Consider the following 21,156-nt stretch of genomic DNA (forward strand, 5'->3'; position numbering starts at 1 on the left):
GGAGCTGTTTTTCCAGCACTAATAACCCAGCCTACAACAATGAGCGAGGCTGATATTGTTTGTTATTGCTAATAGATGCTGCTGATAACTTTATCTGCAGCTCCGAGAGCTCCTGGCTGGCAGTGCTGGGAAGGTGCCTGGCACTGGCACTCAGAGCATCCCAAATGCTGTGCCAAGGGATCCGTGCTGTTTGGGGCTGCAGGGCTGTGTCCCCCCGGCTGTCCCACCAAAGGATGGGCTCTGTGGCCATCCCTCGGCTGGGAAGGGAGCCTGAGGAAGGCACTTTGTGCTGGTGAAGGTGGCTGAGCACTGGGGGAGGCGCTGGGGAAGGCGCTGGGGGAGGTGGTGGAGCTCCCGCCATCCTCAGAGCACTTGAGGGCCGTGGTTCTGGGCAAATCCATTGGGAATGCTGGGTTAGGGACTGGTCTAGGGGAGGAATTGCCAGCAGACGGAGGAAGGGTGGCCCCACTGAAACAGTCGGTGGCCAGGGAGAGAGTGGGAAGAGCCCAAGTCGAGGTGATGGGGCAGCACAGGGAGGGACTGGTGTTCAGCACCCTTCTGTCAGGCAGGGGTGTCTGGGGGAAAACCAGCTCCTCTGGTGAAGTGCATCTCATTCTGAGGACCTGTTTAGAGCCACACATGCCACAGCATGTGATATGTGCCAGAAACTCCACTGAAAAAAAGCCCTCCAAGGCTCTCAAATGCTGAATAGAATGACAGGATCCCAGGCAGGTCTCTGGGCTCTCTGGATTATCAAGTAGCCCGGTGGCTCCGCTGGGCTTTCTGGGCCCCGGGAATGTTTCCCTGGGGAATTCCAGAAGCAAAACCCCCAAACCACTTGCTTAGAAATCCTTTTCTCTTGAAAACCCTCGCCCTGATTTGTTAAAGAAATGACTCTAAAAGCAGAAGCCACCGCGGGGGCAGCTGGTTCCAACCAGCCCCTCGTCTGCTCCAACCACAGCTCTTTGTGCTGCTGGGGGGGCTCAGCCCCCCCTGAGCAGGGTCCTGGCCCCGGCCACGGCAGCGAACCTGCGGTGGGGACACGGCCACCAGCAGCCACAGCTCCGGGTTCACACACGAGTGTGGAGCAGAAACTGCTCAGAGGAAAGCGAGAAAAGAGCAGAGAGATGCAAATGCAGTGGAAAATGTGACTGTGAGCAGGGCAGCGGGCTCAGCTCTGCCGTCTCACAGCGGGGCAGTTTCGACCGAGGCCTTTTCTGTCTCGCTTTTTCCCCCCAGTATCCGATCCCGTCAGAGGAGCCATTTCACGTGTCTCTGCAGCTCCCGACCAGCCTGGAAGTGGCTGGCTTGCAGGGAGGGAAGTGGCAGCAGGAAAACAAAGCCATAAGAGTCTGAAGGATATTTATTTTCATATCTACAAAGCGAGCCTGCAGAGAGAGGCGCGGGGATGTTTGGTTTCCAGCGCTGGAGCTGGGCTCCGAAATCACTTCCCGACGGGTTTGGGTTGTAGGGGAGGTGTTTGGCTGAATCACAGTTAAGTACAGGAGGTACCAAACACAGCCTCAAATCCATGCTTATTCAGGAAAGATCTTTAAGCATGTAATTAGCTTTAAGCATATGCTTAGGTGCCTTACAAGTGGGGATGCTTTGCTGAATTAGGGCCGTAATTACTGGGCTGCTACTGTGTCTGTGTCCGTGTTTACCCCGTGGGCGCTCCATGGAACACTGCCTGGGCCACTGCGGGAACGTCGGCGGGACAAGCCGGGCACCCTGGCCCCAGGGAGGGCCTTGGTGGAGTGTCTGCAGCCGGCAGGCCCTGGAGGTGTTCGGGAGCTCCTGGAATGAGCAGTGCCAAAGCCCTTTGGGGTTCGGCACCACCGTGACCCCCGAGCTCCGCTCCCAGGGCTCGGGATCAGCTCATCGCTGCAGAACCTCCCCTTCCTCTTGTGCAAAGAGCCAGCGCAGCTGTATCGGCCCTGATAAACATCTGCAAGCCGAGCAGGGCTCTGGAGGGGCCGGTGGCTTCGTCTGAGGGCTGTCCCAGGCTGGGAACCGCTCCGCCGGCATCGCTGGAGCCGGAGCCGGCTGATGTGCTCCTCCCAGCTCCCGGCTTCCCAAAGGGACCAAGAGCACGGGCAGGAAAACGCCACGAAGCCTTCGGAGACACGGGGTGTATTTATAGCCAAGGCTTTCATGTCACTGACACAGGAGGCCAAACCAAACACGCCGAGGCTGCAAGAAAGCAGGAAACGAAACCGGATCGTCGCTCGCCAGAGCCCTCGGATGAGTGTGAGAGGCAAACGTGAGCACGGCAGCTGTGCCCCTGTGGGTGGCAGAGCCGGGCGCCAGCCCCGTCCTCAGGGTGGGAATCCTGCTCCCAGTCCAGCCCTGGCAGTGAGGGGTTAATGGGAGAAGATTTTCCCATTCTCACTGGTCTCCTGGGACGGGTGGTTTGAGGTTTTGCAAAGCAAATATAACCTCCACTTGGAAACCACGCCGGCTTTCGAGGGGCTCTGTGAGGAGCACAGGATCCCAGAATCCCAGAGTCACTGAGGTTGGAAAAGACCTCCAGGATCATCGAGTCCACCCTGTGCCTGATGCCCACCTTGTCCCCCAGCCCAGAGCACTGAGTGCCATGTCCAGTCCTTCCTTGGACACCTCCAGGGCTGGGGACTCCAAACCTCCCTGGGCAGCCCCTCCCAAGGCCTGACAGCCCTTTCCAGGAAGAAATTCTTCCTGAATTTCAGAGCAGGGCTCTGCCAGGCTCCTTCCTGGAGCTGCTGGGCTGCTGCTTTGTGCTGAGCCTCTCCCTGCTCTGCTCCCCTCTTGCTGTGTGAGACACCTTGGCCATGTTCCTGTGCCCTCGAGGATGGACACAGCCTGGGAAACCCAGGATAGTGGGAGGTGTCCCTGCCCATGGCAGGGGTTGGAACAAGATGAGCTTTAAGGTCCCTTCCAACCCAAATCATCCCAGGATTCTGTGATTCTGTGAATTACAGGGCCAACTCTGGGTGGCTTTGGCCTGTGCCCGACCTCAGGGGAGATTGGTCCATGCCATGGCCACTTCTTCAAAGCACACACCCAGCAGCACCATCCAGGGAGCTGCTGCACCCCCAGGGATGCTGAAGCCTCCTGCCAGGACCCAGCCCTTGATCTCTGACCTTGAAGAAACTCTGCTAAGCTGTTCTCACTTCCTCCAGAATTGTTAACCTGGGTTAAGAGGATATTTTCCACGTATGGCAGATTGCAACAGCGAGGCTGGGACCAGAACAGGCGCTGATTAAAGAACAAGCCCCACGTTTAAGGCAGTGTAATGATTTCCACCGAACTTAATGGCTGCGAAACAGAAACAAGTTATCGCTGGCACATCAAAGGGCTGGAAAAATGTAGTCAACGGTACCTTTGAGCTATTATGCATATCAAGTGGCAAGATAGCATCGTGAATAATAAGGGATTTGCAGCGAGGTTGCACAAACAGCAGTGAAGCAACTGCTCACCACGCACCTCCTCCCGGGCTACATCAAAAGCCCGAGAGAAGGGCGACTCATTTCTAAATTGCTGCACATCCAGAGGCAATCGGAGGCAGAGGCCTCCAGACGCTCAGGAGGAGGCTGGGACATGACACAGCTCAGGGGCCAAAGCGAGGGGTTGGCATGCAAGGCCGAGCGCTGAAGGGATCAGTTTTGGGTGTCACCAGGTCTGGCCTAACCCCAGACGAACTCCTCGTGCCCCTGGGAGGCCAAAGCTTCCTTCACCTGGCGGTTGCTCCATCTTCTTTCTAAGCTTCCTTCTTCACCAGGTTTTTATTTGTTCCCAGTAAATAACAGGGAGCTCACCAGGGGCAGCTCCCTTTATCCCTTTCCTTTTGGGCTGGCTTTCCTGTTACCTTGCCACTGCATTGGAAAGGCCTTTTCTCTCCCTGCTCTCTGGGCCACCAGGTATTTCATACACTCTGAGCATTGTCCATGTGAAAGTCCCTCAAATAAATATTAAGGGGGTTAAAATTCCCTGTCCCAGCTCTCCTCACCCCATCCCTGGAGGTGTTCAAGGCCGGGTTGGACGGGGCTTGGAGCAACCCGGGCTGGTGGAAGATGTCCCTGCCCATGGCAGGGGGTGGAATGAGATGATATTTAAGGTCCCTTCCAACCCAAACCATTCTGTGCTTCTGTGACTCCTTGGATGGGCTGTTCCCTCTGGTCCCTTTAGAGCAGGGTGAGCAGCTGACCTGCTCGAGCTTTCTGTCCTGTCAGCCCTAATGAGACTGAAATGCCACTGGATTACAATGGATTTTTGGTGTTCCCCTCCTGAAGGCATCCAGGAGCACGTGGGGCCGTGGGCACATCGCTCCTGAAGCCACCACGAGGAGAGGACAGAGCAGGCCCGTGTGGCTGCCACTGCCACCACACACAGAGGAAGGTGCATCCCCCAAAGTCTGCTGGAGCCCTGACACATCCCCCTGCATCCCCCTGGCCCGGTGTCCTGTGGGAGGAGATGAGCCAGGGGCTGGGATTGGTGTGAGCCCGGCACACCTCAGCACCAGACGGCTGCTTAGTAAGGCTTTCCCAGCCCTCAGCAATTACAAGGCGAAGAAAGAAACCCACTTGACTTGCAAATAGCGCTGGTTGGGTAACCAGTGAGTCTCCCGACCCACAGCAGTAGCCCCGGGGCCCGCGGGGCCGCCTCAGTCTGACACGGTTAAATTTTCGCAGCGAGTGCTGATGACAGAGGATTACAAGAAGGAACAGTCCATCCTAAATAAGTGGTTTCACTTGAGAGCTGCAACCCAGTTTGCTAATTCCTCTGGTATTTCTGGCAGCGGCGCTCTCTGCACGCCTCCCGTGCTAACGCCTGCCCGCAGCACCTTCCTCCGCCGGCGCATCCCTCGGGGTTATCCTGGTTCTGGGAGGGATGGAACCGGCCCATTACTCACCAGCCACCCGCCGGTGTTCCTGGAGAAGTGGGAAGGATGGCGTGGGATGGGCAGACGGGGCCGGGCCGGGAGGGCGGTGCTGTGTGGGATGGGGGGTGGCCGAGCCCTGCTCCGGGGGAGGGGACACGGTGCCACCCAGTCACACCACAGGTGGTTTTAAATAGGTTTTTCACGGGTTCGTTCTCATCTGGTGCCTGTTTGTCTCGTGTCCCAGGACGTGTTGGGAACCCTGAGCAGAGAAGGTCCGAGCAGGAAAATAAAGTCACTCCTGGAGCTCTGGTTGCTGCCAGCTCTGGTTGCTGCCAGCCCTTGGATGTTGATCTGGCTTTGCCGTGGCCAACGGGGTCTCCCTCACCATGAGCACCAGGAATTCAGATGGACACAGGGATGGAGATTTGAAGATCCCATGTCCCCCCACCCCGAGATGGTGATGTCCCCCATCCCAACGTGCCCGTATCACCCACCCCAAGGTGCCCACGTCTCCCACCCCGACATGGCCCTGTCCCCCACTGCAGCTCTGCTCCATCCTGCTGAACAGGGCTGGGGTGATGCCACCTCCCTGCCCTGAGCACCCGAATCCCTGGGCCCTGGGACTTAACTTCCTCTCTAACGACTCCAACAGTTGAATTTGCAATTATTTCCATATGGAATTAGTTCTCCAGTTCCACTTGCAGGAGCCAGGGCCTGGCTCCACATGTGCCCAAGATGGCAAATCCTCTGCCCGCACCGAAAATAAGACAAACATGCAGATTAAATGGAGCATTAGAGGAAGATCAAGATGGTGTTAATATTCAATTAGGAACGATCAGGGTGAGACTAAGGCTGACTCTTCTATTATTGCTTTGTTTGCAGGTGGCCTCTTCCTGCTGCTGGGGCCGGCTTGGGAGCAAGGACTGTCCCCGTGTCCTCAAGAGGATCACACGCTGGTCCTGAGCCCCCAGATGAGGGAGTGCCATCAACTAGAGAAACTGGGAAAGAATTGCAACTTCTGGTGCTGAACCGGCCCGTTCTGAGCGAGTCTGGAAGGGGGAGCAGCCGCTCCGGTGGCAGAGGAACAAGTCCCATGTGGCAGGGAGGATCCAGCCCCTCTTTGCCATTCCCATCCCCACAGCGACGGAGCACAAAGGCAGGATTGGGGCAGCAGAATAGCTGGGCTTGTTTGTGCTTCCAGGCTGTGCATGAATAAAACATCTGGGGAGCACAGGCCGCCTTTGTCCGGCTGCTCTGGGTTTTGGAGGGCGAGATTTTAATGGGACCAAAAGAAATGAGTGATTGTTCCGTGTGTCTGTGCCCAGCTGAGGGGCTTCCTCTGGGCACAGACCCCGAAATCCTCCCAAACAAGAGCAAAGTCCCCTCAGGGAGGTGGCTCTGATGGCCCTGCTGATGCTGCTCAGCCTCGGGTGCCTGTCCCACCTACTGAGCTGCTTCTGAGAAAAGTCTTCATCAGAAATGAGTCACAGCCAGAATAATTGAAACTTTTGATGTTTCAGAGGATAAAGGGCTCAGAGCAGCTCACGCAGAGCTCTGCCTGCACCCTGAGCAGCTTCCTGAGGCTCTGATCTGGAGGCTGCCAGCCTGGAATGGTTTGGGTTGGAAGGGACCTTAAAGCTCATCTCATTCCAGCCCTACCACGGGCAGGGACACCTTCCACAAGACCAGATTGCCCCAGGCCCCATCCAACCTGGCCTGGAACACTTCCAGGGATGGAGCACACTCTGCTTCCAGGTGTTTTTGGGTACCAGCCCTGGGAGGTACCAGAGGAGCCCACACTGGGGCCATCCCAGCTCCCCATTGGGTCAAAATGGGAAAAATTCCTGAAGAGAAAGGGATTTGCTGGAAAATGTCTTGTCCCAGGGGAGCAGCAGCAGGCACAGGAGTGGAAAAGCTGCTCTGGCCTTGGCTGGTTCCCCCAGTCCAGAAATATCTGGGAAAACTCATCCCCCATTGAGTCACGCTGCAGGCAACAGGGGAAACAGCACTTAAGATAACAACAACAATAATGATAATGATGATAATAATGAATAATAATAACAATAATAATGAATAATAATAATAATAATAAGCCAGTTCACTGGCAGCCTAGTGGAGCAGAGTCTGCCCGCTGGAGTTATTCATCCCCTCCCAGTGCCCCATTCCCTGTGTCTGTCCCCACAGGACCGTGTCCCTGCGGATGTGACACCTGTGCCATCCCTGTGGGGTGCAGAGCCACTCTCAGCAGGGTGACAGGTGCTTTGAAACAGTTTATTGTGAATAATGGACCCTCTAAAATATTCCCAGAAAAGCGACTGGGGTGCGTTTCACATTCGTGTCATTTTCCTTTCTCACAGCTGAAACCTCTCCACGGCTGTTTGGCTCAAGGAGAAGCTGTTGAGGTGAAAAAAATGATTAAAAGGTCTGATTTTTTCCCCCCCCCGTCAAACAGCAACAACTTCGATGGCACCGAATTAGTGACAAAATGTTCCTTCCAAGCGGGAGGTTTATCATTGGAGACGAGGATTTGTTTGTAATTCCCGGCCAAGAGTGATTTCAGTGGCTCTGACGAGGACACTGAGACTGTGTCCCCCCATCAGCTCCGGTCCCGTGGAGCACAGGGAGCACAGGGAGCACACGGAGCACATCCCTGTCCCCCCAGTGCCGGCTGGAGGGGAATGAGCCGCCTGCAGCCGGGGTGAGCCTATATAGGGCTGTATTTGGGGGGAGGAGTGTTTTTGGGAAGGAGGAGAGCTCCCAGCCATGGCAGGGGTGAGCTGTGGAAAACTGGGTGCTGGTTAATCCCGCCGGAGACACTCGGGAGAGCAGCAAAGCAGGAGGAGTGGCATGTGATGGCTGATTGCTCGCTGCAGGCGTGTTGGCTCCGCATGTGTAAAAACAATAATTAAACGTAAGATGTGGGAGGATTATTAAAGGTTTTATGGCATCTAATCCTTTTTGAAACCTTTCTGTAGGCTGGAATCTGAGGCTGGAGCAATAAAAATGCAAACTACACCCAGATGAATTCCGGGCACCATTATTTTCCCTCCCCAGCCCTTGCCCTCGGTGTTTACGGGGCTGTGGGAGCCGGATGGGAGGCAGGAGCTGGGATGGGCATTGCCTTGTGCTGGTGATGGTGGGATACTGTGGGATACCAGTGGAATACAAGGCTGAGGCCCTGAGGCTCACAGGATTGGGAACCACATCCAGCTGGATGCAGGATCCACATCGGCACAGGGTCACGTGTGCACGTTAACACATAGACACACAGCTCCAACATACAGACATATATACCTTAATTCCATCTTCCAGAGATGCCCCTCGGGTGCTGCTCCCATCCCTCTGTCTGGGGACCGAACTGAGCAATCCCAGTGTCCCTGACATGGACGAAAATAAATAAATAACCGAATGAATGCAGGCGCCTTTCGCATTTCAAAGCTGGGAGATTTTTTTTTCCCCTTCTTTTTCTCTTTTTTTTTTTTTTCTCCCCTCCTTCGGAATGGCTTATCTCCATGAAATTAGTAATTGGCATTTCTTTCTGAAGCCGAGGAAAGCGCCAGCAGCCGGTAACACCCACGCGACACTCCATTCTCCGCGAGAGGCCCCGCAGCCAAAGCAGCGAGGCTAATAAAAATAATAACAAGGAATTAAAGGGGAGGGGGGAGGGAAAAAAAAAAAAAAAAAGAGGCAGAAAGTGCTGAAATCAGATTTTACTTTCCCTTTTGCCTCCCTGGTGTTTTTCGGGCGTGTGAAGCTGCGTCGGGCCGGGCAGCCGAGGGCGGCGGGCGGGTTTCGGGCACCCTTCGGAGGAGCGGGTGAGTCAGGGCGCTGGGTGCTCCCTCCCGGCCCCGACCAGCCCTTCTCCAGCCCTGGGTGCAGACGCGGATTTACAAAACCCCGTTTCATCTGCGAAGCGCCCTCGGGGCATCCTCCTCCTCCCCCGGAGCTCCCGGCCCCGTCTGGCACGTCGGGGCGGCAACCCCGAGCCAAAACAGGTTTTGGCTGCTGATTTCCAGCTGCTCATTAGCGCTGGGTTCTTCTGGTTGGCTTCATTAGGGTTTGGGTTTTTTTTTTTCTCCATGTGTGCCAGCTCATCCTGCCCTGGTGCTGGTGCTGGGAGAGCCAAACCAGTGCCTAAAGGGGCTCCAGGAGAGCTGGAGAGGGACCTCGAACAAGTGACAGTACAAGGGGGAATGGCTTCCTACTGCCAGAGGGCAGGGTTACCCAGGGTATTGGGAAGGAATTGTTCCCTGTGAGGCCCTGGCACAGGTTGCCCAGAGAAGCTGTGGCTGCCCCTGGATCCCTGGAAGTGTCCAAGGCCAGGTTGGACAGGGCTTGGAGCAACCTGGGTTGGTGGGAGGTGTCCCTGCCCATGGCAGAGGGTGGTGCCTTCTCATCTTAACTGTTCCATGATTCTATGAAGCCAGCCTCCTGGGGTTATCCTAAGTTATCCCAGGTGGGTCTGGGGTCAGGAGCATCCGGAGAGACCTCCGGGCTGCTCCAGCATCCAGTGCCTTGTCTGGGGGAGCTGAGAATGGAGGAGCGGGGCCGTTCCCGGGTAGGGTGTGCCCGGTGCCTCACCGAGGGTTGCGGCAGATCCCTATCGTACATCCCAACCTCCCGAAAACCAACCCGGCCTGCCAGCGCCGGGCGAGCTTTGCGCGTCCCGGGATCCAGCGGCACTTCCCTGCTAATCCCCTTTGAGCTGCTGATGCCGACCGCGCCCTGGGCCGATGGTTATCACTGTGGGAGATCCTGGGCGCAGCCCCACGCCCCGGCCGTGCCGCAGCTTCCCCGTGTGCCTCCCGTCCCTATTGCAGTGTCCAAGGCTGCTGCAATCCCCGACGGAGGGGCGGGATGTCAGCCCTGTCCCGCTCGGCTGCTCCAGTCCAGCGGCAGAGACACTGGGGCACACTGGGGGGTTAGAGGAGGGGGCTGGAGGCTGCACCCCTCCTGATCCCGCTCCTCCGCGGGGTCCCGGCCCTGGCTCTGCTCCCCGGAGCGGTGATTCACTCGCGCTGCTCCCAGCGCAGCTCCCTGAGCGGGTTAATTACCTTAATAAATAGAAATTCCAGTGTGAATTAGAGCACGCTGCGGTTTCCAGCCCGGGCTTTAACCAGCGCCCCATTTACTGCTGGAACCCGCTGCTGACACTACGGGGGGTGGGTGGGGCTGAGCCTGGGCACGGGGGAACATCCTTGGGAAGGAGCCACAGACTCGCTGTGCCCTGCCCATGATGCACACCCCCTTCCCATCCCCCCCATCCTTCTCCATCCCTCCCATTCTTCCCTATCCCTCCCCATCCCTCTCCATCCTTCCCATCCCTCTCATCCCTCCTCATTCCTCCCATCCCTCCCACCCTGACATCCCTCCCATCCTCCCCCTCTCTCCCAGCCATACTGGGTGATGCAGGCACCCAACTCCCAGTGCAAAGCATGGAACACCCATGGAAAAGTCATTAGGAATTTGGGTTTCATCCAGCTGAGTCCTGGGCCACGTGCACCCCCAGCAGAGGCTCGGCAGCATCCCAGCATCGTCCCAGTCCCCTCCACCATCCCGGCTCCCCACAGGAGCCAGGCCCCGGCGAGCCACTGTAATTTCTATATTTTTTTTTATCTCTCTTTTCTCAGCAAAACCAAAAGCGCAGAAATTGTGACGAATCGATCCCGGGCCCTGGAGTTTGGACGGGTCCCATTTGCCGCGGTGTCGGTGCCCGGTGCCCGCGCCGGCACCTCCATCATCCCATTACACGGTGACACGGGGCCGGCACCGCCGGGGAGACACAAATTACCTCATAAATCACCTCCGGGATGGAGAGCGGACAGAGCTATTAGGCTGCTCCAGAGTGGGATAGAAACAGCCAGGGATGGAGCCGGGCTGGAAAGGCTGGAGAGGGCGGATCTGCACCCGGAGCTCTGTTGTTGCACTGGGCTTGGCTGTGCCTGGATGGTCCATGGGCTCTGCCTGGACATTCCATGGGCTGTGCCTGGATGGTCCATGGGCTGTGTCTGGATGCTCCGTGGGCTGTGCCTGGACATTCTATGGGCTGTGCCTGGATGCTCCATGGACTGTGCCTGGGCATTCCATGGGCTGTGCCTGGATGCTCCATGGACTGTGCCTGGGCATTCCATGGGCTGTGCCTGGATGCTCCATGGACTGTGCCTGGGTTGTCCCTGAGCTGTGCCTGGACACTCCATGGGCTGTGCCTGGACGCTCCATGGACTGTGCCTAGGTTGTCCCTGAGCTGTGCCTGGACACTCCATGGGCTGTGCCTGGATGCTCCACGGGTTCTGCACCGGCTCCATAACATTTATCTCCTCAAAGGCTCTGGAAGCCAATCCCTGGGCACGTGGGCTGGGAGGAGGTTAACGGGGCTGGGGGAGTTTTTATCTGCCTCTCCCTTTCCCTGAATCCTCCTTGCAAGTTCTCATGGCTTTAACGAGGAATTCCGAGGGCTCAGGAATGAGCCTGCTCCAAACCATCAGGTCTTTGCAGCCGTCCCTGCACAGCCCTGCTTTCCTTGTGGGATTATAATTAGCAACTACAATGCCATAATTATGCACCACTTAACTTCTTGGCTTTAATATCTGTGTGAGGCGGCTTGAAAGCAAGTGAGCAGGATCCCGGTGCTCCGTCGGGGCGGGGGGAATGGGGAGGGAAGGAGGCATTTCCAAGGGGTGTCATCCTGGCGTGCAGCTCCAGCTGCCCTCTCCCAGAGCCATCCCTATTGTTCTCGGTGAGAACGGAGCGGGGCCGCGGCCGGAGGAGCCCTCAGGCCCCGCCGGGGCGATGGGCAGAGGAACAAAAGAGGGCTGCAGGAAGGAAATGCTTCAGAACCTTCTAAAGGCTCCTCTCAGCAGCAGAAAGGCTTTTGATTTTTATCACTTTTGTTCTTTCAAATAACCCACCCTTAACCTTTTTGTGTTTCCCTTGCTGGGACAGCGAGATAGTGCTGGGGCTGCTCAGAACTCTTGGCTCCAGGGTGCTGGTGGGGAAGCCTTGCATCTCTTTTTGGTGTCCCTCGCCTTATGTCCCATCTGTCTCTTCACCTAGAGCAGAGTCATCTCCGCTGCACCATCCACATTTTTGGAGGCCCTGCCAGCCCAGGGTCCCCCCCATGGTCCCCTGCCCTCCTCTGCCCCTGGGATAACTTGATTTTGGGTGGGTGCTCCTCTGAGTCCACCACGGCCATCGCCTCTCATGTCATTTAACTCATCAAAAGCTGCCCCGCAACTCATTATTCTGGATGAATTAAATTGTTTGTAATTGATAAATTATGCAAAAGTGCCTGCCAATTCCGAAATGTAGAGCTGATATCAACCCACCCAGGGGGACTCATTCTAATTTTATCTCAGCCCTGCATTGTGCCTTGCCTGCTTGATGTATGTTGTATTGATTTAACAAGGCTCCTGGGAATTAGGCTGATTTTCTAATTTTACCCTCTGGATGAAATGAATCAGATTTGAATACAATGAGGGCATTGTCTGCAGGGGGAGCATGGAGGGCGAGCCAAGTGTCCCCTGGCCCCATGGTGGACTCTGCTCACCGAGGGGATTCGTGGGGCCTGTGCTCATCCTGGGATCGTCCCAGTCCATCTCCCAAGGACTAAACCCCCCCTGGTCTCCCCTGGGTTGTTGCCCCCTCGCTGATGCCCTTCTGGATGTGTGGCCCCCCGTGGCAGATGCTCCCTGGGCTTTTCCTGCTCACCATCCCCCCAGAGCAGGAAATGTGAGATTTCTCCTCAAAGTAGAATCCTGGAATCCTGGAATGGTTTGGGTGGGAAGGGACCTTAAAGCCCATCCAGTCCCACCCCCTACCATGGGCAGGGACACCTCCCACTAGCCCAGGTTGCTCCAAGCCCCGTCCAACCTGGCCTTGGACACTTCCAGGGATCCAGGGGCAGCCACAGCTTCTCTGGGCAACCTGTGCCAGGGCCTCCCCACCTTCCCAGGGAACAATTTCTTCCCAATATCCCACCTAACCCCCCTTCTTTCAGTTTAAGTAGCCCTGGTTTTCTAGCAGGCTGGAACCTCTGTGGTGCTCTGAGGATGACACTGGCCTGAGCAGTAATGTCAGCATTAAAAAGAAGCTCAGGAGAAGATTAAAGCTGTATTTTTTCCACGCTTATTCCACTCTACATGCTAATAGTCTATAAAGGGGATAATGGAAGAACCTGATCCATGGATCAGGTACATCTTTGCAATCTCCATCTTAGAAATTCTCATTACAGCGAATTCAAGGGTGTTCCCAGTTCCCTGGATCCTCCCCAGGGCAGAGGGATGAGACTCAGCCCATTATCATCTCCCACTGGGAAGGCTTTCAAAAAGCAGCATCTGATGCCCAGCACAGCTGTGCTCTGCCAAGAATTCCCTGACCCGCCCTTTCCCCCCTCCACTTATCAGATAACTGGGACAATTAGGAGATCGTGACCATAAATAATGTAGATTATGCAAGAAAGAACAGTGGTTGGGATAACACATCCTGATGTGTCGGATTCAAAAGGCTGGGAGAGACCTTTGGCTTCTGGACGTGGCTCAAAACGCTGGGTTTGGAGGAGGTGGGTGGTTTGGAGGATGAAGCACCAGCCAAGGGCACAGGCTCTGGGGGCTTTGCTTTGTCCCTGGCTTCCTGCTGGGATTGTGGTTGAATCTCTTCAGGGCTTGGTTTTTGTAGATATTTCCCAGAACCGGTGGAAAAACCCCCGGATATCTGGGTGTGGGGTCTGTGTTCAGGCCTTGCTGCAGCCCAGACTGTGGGACCATTCCCAGACCTTCTCACTCTGTGGCCCCTGTGGTGGTTTGGGCTGGAGAAGCTGATTCCTGGCAGGCTGGATGGGAATGCTGCTCCCAGGCAGTGCTGGGGGGGAGCTGGGAGGTCCCGTCATTGAAATACAGAATTTTTTAGGGCTGGAAAAACCCTCCAAGACCATCAAGTCCAACTGTCCCCCAGCACTGGCAAGGCCACCACTCACCCATGTCCCCACATGCTTTTCAATCCACCTAGGGATAGGAACTCCCCCACTGCCCTGGGCAGCTGTGCCAGGGCTGGACAGCCCTTTCCAGGAAGGAATTTTCCCTGTTATCCAGTGTAAATCTTTTCTGGTACAACTCGAGGCCATTCCCTCTTACCCCATCCCTGCTGGGAAGAGCAGAGCCCAAGCTCACAGAGCTGGGCAAGGTCCCAGTCTTGCTCCTATTGCTGAGCATTCCTGGGCAGGTTTTATCCCTGGGATATTGGGTGCAGCCTGGAAACCTCTCTGGGATTCCTGGCTGGGAGCTGCCACCCAAGAGGAGCACTGGGAATTCTAGAATCCTGGAATGGTTTAGGTTGGAAGGGATGTTTAGGGGTCATTTAGTCCGAGCCCTGCCATGGGCAGGGACACCTTCCACTATCCCAGGTTGCTCCAAGCCCTGTCCAACCTTTTCCAGGGATGTGCCATCTACCAGCTGAGGAGTGTCCGGAGTTCTGAGTCGGGATGGCATCTGCACACTGGAGACAATGTCAGGGAGTGCCAGCAGGGACCAGCCTGGCAGTGGGAGGAGGAGGATCTCTGAGGTTCACCCACCCCTTCCCCTGCCCAGCCCAGGGGACAACCAGGGCCCCGTCCCCCTCTCGGGGCAGTCAGGGCTGTCCTGCACTGTCCCTCTCCCAGGACAGGGAAGGGAAGGGGAGAGCTGGGCAGATTTTTCTGGTTGGGATGATAAACACGGAGGAGCCAGCGAGCACATTGTCTTGCAGGAATTCTGCATAACTTGTCTGTGCATATGGCACAGCGGCCCCGAGGCAGCCCAAATCAAATTAAAATTAATATTTTTTTTTAACTCCTGTTTTAAATTAATATGCATGTTTTGCTTACAGCCAGGACCAGCTCTTCTCCCTCTCCTCCCTCCTGCCCTCCAAACCTTCGGGGCTTGTAACTGGCCTGTTGTTCATTATGTATTTCCAGAATATGGGAATATGCTAAAGCAAAAATACATATTCCAGTGGTGATTTGGCTGTTGGGAAAGGGGTTGGCAGCAGGAGGAAGACAGGTTTGATGCCTGGGTGGGGAAGTCCCCGAGGAGCTCCTGTTGGAGCTTCAGGAGGGTTTAATTCAGGGGGGATGGTGATTCCCCCTCCCCATGGGAACATTTGCTGAGTCAGGGACGGGTCCCAGGGATGTGGAGGGCACGGAGCTCCCCGTGCCCTGTGCTTCCCAGAACAGCTCTGTGCTGGAAAACCCTCTGCCCCCAGATCTGGAAGCCCTTCTCCCTCCACATGAGACCTCTGCTAAAGACCATGGATGGAGCAAGTGATGCTCTTACATCCCTGCAGGCCGGCCCAGCTCTTCCCGACACAGCTCTCAACGTGCCATTAGGGAAACAAAAGTGCTTCTCCCACTTGATAGCCGGCCTTTTATTTTTGGAACCGATCCTTGCAATCACAGGCACACGGTCCCAGCAATCAGGGAGAAAAGCACTTTTCTTCTGCAGGCCCAATTACCCATCCTATAATTGACATAATTATTATCTTTCGCTTTCCTAATAATATTTATTGAACACCACAAATCCTCCCTGGCAGTGGAGCTGCTCAGGGAGCTCAGCAATTTTCCAGCCCTAACAGGGTCCTTGCTGGAAGGAGAGATCAATATGGTGAAATGTATGGAAGGAATTGTTCCCTGGGAGGGTGGGGAGGCCCTGGCACAGGTTGCCCAGAGAAGCTGTGGCTGCCCGTGGATCCCTGGAAGTGTCCAAGGCCAGGTTGGACGGGGCTTGGAGCAACCTGGGCTGGGGGGAGGTGTCCCTGCCCATGGCAGGGGGTGGAATGAACTGAGCTTTAATATTGCTTCCAACCCAGTTATTCCAGGATTCTGTGGGGCCGTGGGGCTGGATTGGTGTGCTGGATGAGGGAGGCTCCCTCCTCCTTGCAGAGCCTGCCGGGGTGGCCCGTCACTCATGGCCAGGCACAATCCCCTGGTGCTTTGGGGCTTTTGTTTTTATTCCACGGTAAATAAAACTCTCTGTGATCCTGCTTGAAAGATGTCTGGGAGAAATTTCCGTGTGGTGGGAGGGGGGGAAGGGAGCGGTGATTTATTCCCTCCTCTCCTGGTATAAAAGACACCGCGCTGGGTCTGCTGAGCTGGGAGTGTTTGTGTAAATCTGTCTGCTCCAAACACCTCCCAGAGCTGACTGACGGCCCCCTGGAATTCAGCACACAGCTCCAAATTTAAATCTTGCGTCCTGCTGGGAGCTGGGTACAGGATCTCCCGTGCCAGGGCTGGAGTTTGGGGGTGTCTTTAACACAGTGGGGGCACTGCTGGCCCCTGGGTGTCTTCTCTGGTGTTCCCACGGGATGGAGGCACTGCCTGGCACAAGGGGTGTCTGGTGGAGCCTGGGGGTGCTCAGTGAGGGGCTCGTGGCCATGGGGCAGCCTGGGGGGTGGTGACCTTCTCCTCAGGGGGTGATTATGAGGCCAGTGGGTTCAGTGGACTCTGGGACATCCCAACGCCCTCCCGTGACCTCAGGAGAAGCCCAAGGGCTGGTGACCCTCCCCTCAGGCTGCCATGTCCCCCCAGGTAGGAGTGATTAAGGTGCCTGTGGGTTCAGGGTATCGCAGATCTCTGGGACATCCTTGGTGTCCTCTACACAAGCTCCCTACTTCCAGCTGCCTTCCCACATCCCAGGGGCTGGTTTGGGGGCAGAGCAAGGCTGGTTGGCAGCCTGAGCTTGGGGCAGGATGCTCAGCCCATCCCTCAGGGGCACGGGGTGCCACCGAGATACCCATCCCAAAATCCACCCTCTCCCACCCCTGGATCAGCTGAGCGGGCACCGGCTCCCGGGACTTGCCCGGCTCCCATCCCATTCCCTTCTCTCCTTTCCCGTTCATCTCCCGCTGAATCCGTCTGCCACAGAGCCCATATGTTTGCCTGGAGACGACGAGGTTTATTTTTTTTCCCCCCGAACTATAAATAGACGTTTCAGCACAACTCCTTGCTGCCAGTTATCCGTCTGCACATCAACATTAACATAATTACCGCCGTGAATCCCTAATCCCGGCAGCGGCAGCAGCTCGTGCAGGTTCGAGCAGCGGATCCGCTTCCTAAACGGGGGTAATTTGGGTCTTTAGTGAAGTGACAAATCTGCGGGCGAATCGCAGCGGCGGGTTGGGAACTTCCCCGAGTTCTGAGCCCTGATTGCTCCGGAGCAGAGCGGTGACAAGCGAGATGGGAACAATGAATTACATCAGCCCCGGCTCCCAGAGGAGGGGATGGATCACAGCCGGGCTCGCGCTGTCAGGAGAGCCCGGCATCAAATCAATCTATCAATCCTTCATCTTCCTTGGTTTGTTTGCAAAAGTCCCTGAAGGACGGGGCTGTAATTGGGCCGGGACCGGCAGGGGGATTTCTCTGCCGTGTTTTCCAGTTGCCAGCTCTGGCAGCGTTCTGGGGAGCTGGTTTGGAGCCTGGCATGTCCTGGGGGTGATGCCTGACCACTCACCTGTCCCCAGGACACGCTGCCCAGCGCTGTGCTCACACCAGTGTTTGCAGGGCTTGAGCCCATCCCCACATCACCTTCCTGAGGCAGGAGCCACCAGCAAAGCACTGCTGCAAACCCACAGCAAGCCCTCACCTCTCCCTGCCAAATCATGGAATAATGAAGGTTGGAAAAGCCCTCTAAGACCATCGAGCTCAACCATCCCCCCAGCACTGCCACGCTCAGCCCTAAACCCTGTCCCCAAAAGCCACATCCACGTGTTTTTTTTGGAATGTGGTATTTCCAAGAGATGCATGTCCCCTTTTTCCCAGGGCAGGGGATGTGTTTGCTGTTTGCAGGGGCTGTCAGGGGAGAGCTGCCCCTCTGCAGCCCCTCTGATGCCCCTGGGGCAGGAGGCACTGACCTCCTCAGGACAGGAGGCTCCGTGCCTTGGCTTTTCGGAGCCAGGGCTCCCACCAGCTTCCAGCTCTCCTCAGGGAAAAGAGTTCCCCCAAACCCTGAGTGCCTGTGTGTTCCTTTCCCAGCCTGTGAGTGATCCAGGCCCTGGTTAGATGGTTTCAGTGGTTGGATGACTCACGACCTCATCACATTGTGGCAAGGCTGCTGCAGAGCTCCCAGTGCAAATTATGGGCTGGCTCCCCGTGGCTGAGTGCCCGGGGACTCCAGATAGGGCAGGCAGGGTGTTTGTGTGCTCAACAGCTTTGGCTTCGGTGGGAGGGGTTGGCTTTGGGGTTGCTTTGTTTTGCCCGAGGAGGAAAGAAAGGATGGAGCCTTAAAAACCGCCTGGGCTGTGCTGCTGGGGATGCTCCAGTGCCTGGGTGGGATATCCCTGGGCTCTGCATCCCTCCCAACAGCACCCGAGCAGGGGATGTGCATCCCCACTGCACCGAGCCAGCTGTGCTGCCTGCAGTTCCTCTGGGATGTGGGAATGGCAATTAAAGTGGGAGCCGTCCCCACTCACCCCAAAATCTGGTCTCTGGGCGAGCTGACGTAGCTCAGGCAGTGTTTGCAGCACGTTCCCCACCGTGGGGTGGGTGGGCTGCCGGGAAGAAACCTGCTCAAATCATCATCACTTTGATTCCCAACAAAGGAAAGGAGCCGACTGAGTTAAATGCCTTCCCTCTGATGTGCTGTTTAGTTATTTTGCTTTCAAGAAAAAATAAATCCCCCCTCGGCGTGTTTACAGAGCTGATTTGGTGCTGCAAACACGAGCTGAAATTGGAGGGCAAGGCACTGCTGGAAGAAAAGGGTAGACTACCTTGGAGCTGCCCCGAGGTGGGGCAGGAGGGGCCCTGGGAGCTGGAGCCCTTGCTGTGGGAAGGAAACACGAGGCTGGGTTTGGAGAGCTGCTCCCCCAGCTCCTCCTCTGCCTTCCTGGGCTTTCCCCTCCCTGCCCCCTCAGCACCATGACCCTGGAGCTGTTCTCCCCGGGGTGATTCCCCCCATTTGCATCCTCTCCAGCTGCTTCCTCGGGCCCCAGCACTGCTGCTCTGGGTGGGGGGCTGGGATGGGGACCCCCCTCCACCCTCTGCCCCCCCCGGCCAGCCCCCCCCCTGCCTGGCTGCCTGCACGAGGTTTCACATTTGCATTTTGTTTGCATCTGATTTTGGTTGCATTTGGGTTTTGTTTGCATCTCCTGCTCCTGCCTCGCTGGTTCTGGGGGGGGAGCAGGGATCGAGCCCCCTGTCAGCAACCACCCCACATGCAGATGTGCCAGATGTTCCTCCCCAGTGTGGGACGTGGGGCTTGTGACAGTGACAGCAAAGGGAGCCCAGGAAGTGGGTCTGAAAGCAGCAGTGCTGGGCTGGAGGCATCCCTGGCTGGGATGGAATATCCTGGCCCAGACAGGGGAATCTCAGAAACAGCACCTGCTCCTCCTGCCCCAAAATCTCCAAGATGTGAGAGAGCTGGGGGGGTTCCCCTGGAGAAGAGAAGGATCCAGGGAGAGCTGAGAGCCCCTTCCAGGGCCTAAAGGGGCTCCAGGACAGCTGGAGAGGGACTGGGGACAAGGGATGGCACAAGGAATGGCTTCCCACTGCCAGAGGGTAGGGTTAGATGGGATATTGGGAAGGAATTCTTGGCTATGATGATGGGGAGGCCCTGGCCCAGGTTGCCCAGAGAAGCTGTGGCTGCCCCTGGATCCCTGGAAGTGTCCAAGACCAGATCGGACAGGGCTTGGAGCCACCTGGGCTGGTGGAAGGTGTCCCTGCCCTTGGCAGGGGGTGGGACGGGATGGGCTTTTAAGTTCCCTTCCAACCCAAACCATTCTGGGATTCCATGAGATCCAAAGGAACTTCCTGTCTGGGGGCTCAGCAGACCCTCGTTTCCAGGACCTCCTTGCAGCCCCTGCTGGGGCTGTTGGAATTGAACTGCCCAAATTTCCCTCTGTGCCTCCCCGTCCTTCACACCCATTCCCACCAGGGAGCAGAGCCATGGGGAGCCATGGGGTGGGGAGGCAGGGCTGTAGGCAGGGATTATAATCACAGAGAACTACAGGGGGTGAGGGTTATTTTCCCTCCCCAGGGCTCGTGTGGCTGCGCCAGCATCTCTGACAGCACAACCCTCTGCCTGGTGTCATCATTATGGAAACGAGCTGTAAATCTTCCCTTGATGTTATGTAGATCCGGGATGCTTCGCCTCACGGGAACAGCCAGCGTTAGGAAATAGGGTGTTGAACATAGAGATTAACATACTGCGAGCACTAATTTGGGGAAGGATCTGCCCGGGCCAGGGGGCCGCGGCCGCTGTGGCCGTGCCGGGCTCTGGGCCACGCCTGCCGCCTTCCCGCAGCTCCCGGGCTGGATCCTCTCCCCACGCCGTCACCTGGGGGCTTTTTTTCCCTTCATTTCCTCTGGCAGGGCCGCGGAGCAGCGGGGGGAAGGCTCCTGCCAGGCCAGGGATGCTGTTGCACAGCGAAAGTTGCAGTTTGGGTATTTTCGGCGCAGTTCTGCTGACCCGCAGACACCTTTGTTGGCCGCAGCTCCCAGACCTGTCATCTCCCCACCTGCTCCCATTTAATCCTGCCCATCCCGACCGGCTCTGCGTGTCGGTCCTGGCGCTGGGAGTGTTCCCACTCACCCCCTCGCTCTCCTCCAGCAGCCCTTTAATCTCGGGGAATATTTTTTTTTTCCCTCTGACATCTCTGCCTCTCTTGTGAAATGCAAATTAATTAGATTCTAATTACTCACTGTGTGCTGTTGCTGTTTCCCTCTCGTGTTAGGTTAGTCGAACATCTTTGTTGTCAGCTGTGTGTTGTATGTATTCAGCCCATTAAAAGTGATCCTTGTTCAGCGGGAGACAGGCAGAGCAAAGAGACAGTTCCCCCCTCCCGCTGGGCTTTGTCAGGAGCAGCTTTGTCAGCACTTCCCGGCAGCACCGCCAAGGAAAACTCGGCTTTTTTATTGTTCCCTTTTTCTCCTGTTTTTTGTAACCCGGTGAGTTAACGAAACATTTAGTGAGCTCCCTCAGGGCCTCGCTGGGCTCTGCTCCACGCTGGGTTTGTGCTGCCCACGGGCTCCTGTGCACTGGGAAAGCCACACTGGGACCCCTGACTGAGACCTGGAACTCCTGCCTGGGACCTGGGATCCCTCCATGGGAACCCTGAGATCTGGAAGCCCTGCCTGGGACCTGGGACCCCTCTACCCTGTACCCAGCCCCATCCCAGGTCCCACATCTGCCTGGTGCGGGCTCACAGGCAGAGGTGGGACCCTCGGTGGGACCCTCAGTCCAGGGGTGCTCATCCCTGGGGCCTGTGAAAGGTCTCACCCTGGGAAGCAAACACCAACCTGCATCCTCTCTCCTGGCTGTGTCCCATCTCCTGTC

At 56.6% G+C, this 21,156-nt stretch overlaps 1 long non-coding RNA gene across 1 annotated transcript; it reads right to left on the reverse strand.

Moving 5' to 3' along the window:
• Window positions 1–1,997: 1,997 nt before the first annotated feature.
• Window positions 1,998–20,627, reverse strand: LOC116792570. Its single transcript, XR_004359189.1, has 3 exons — window positions 20,523–20,627; window positions 8,156–8,238; window positions 1,998–2,193 (listed from the first exon to the last, which is right to left on the reverse strand). It is a non-coding gene; the product is annotated as an uncharacterized LOC116792570 (long non-coding RNA).
• Window positions 20,628–21,156: the final 529 nt, after the last annotated feature.

The sequence above is a fragment of the Chiroxiphia lanceolata genome, chromosome 12 (genome assembly GCF_009829145.1).
Source record: "Chiroxiphia lanceolata isolate bChiLan1 chromosome 12, bChiLan1.pri, whole genome shotgun sequence".
NCBI lineage: Eukaryota > Metazoa > Chordata > Aves > Passeriformes > Pipridae > Chiroxiphia > Chiroxiphia lanceolata.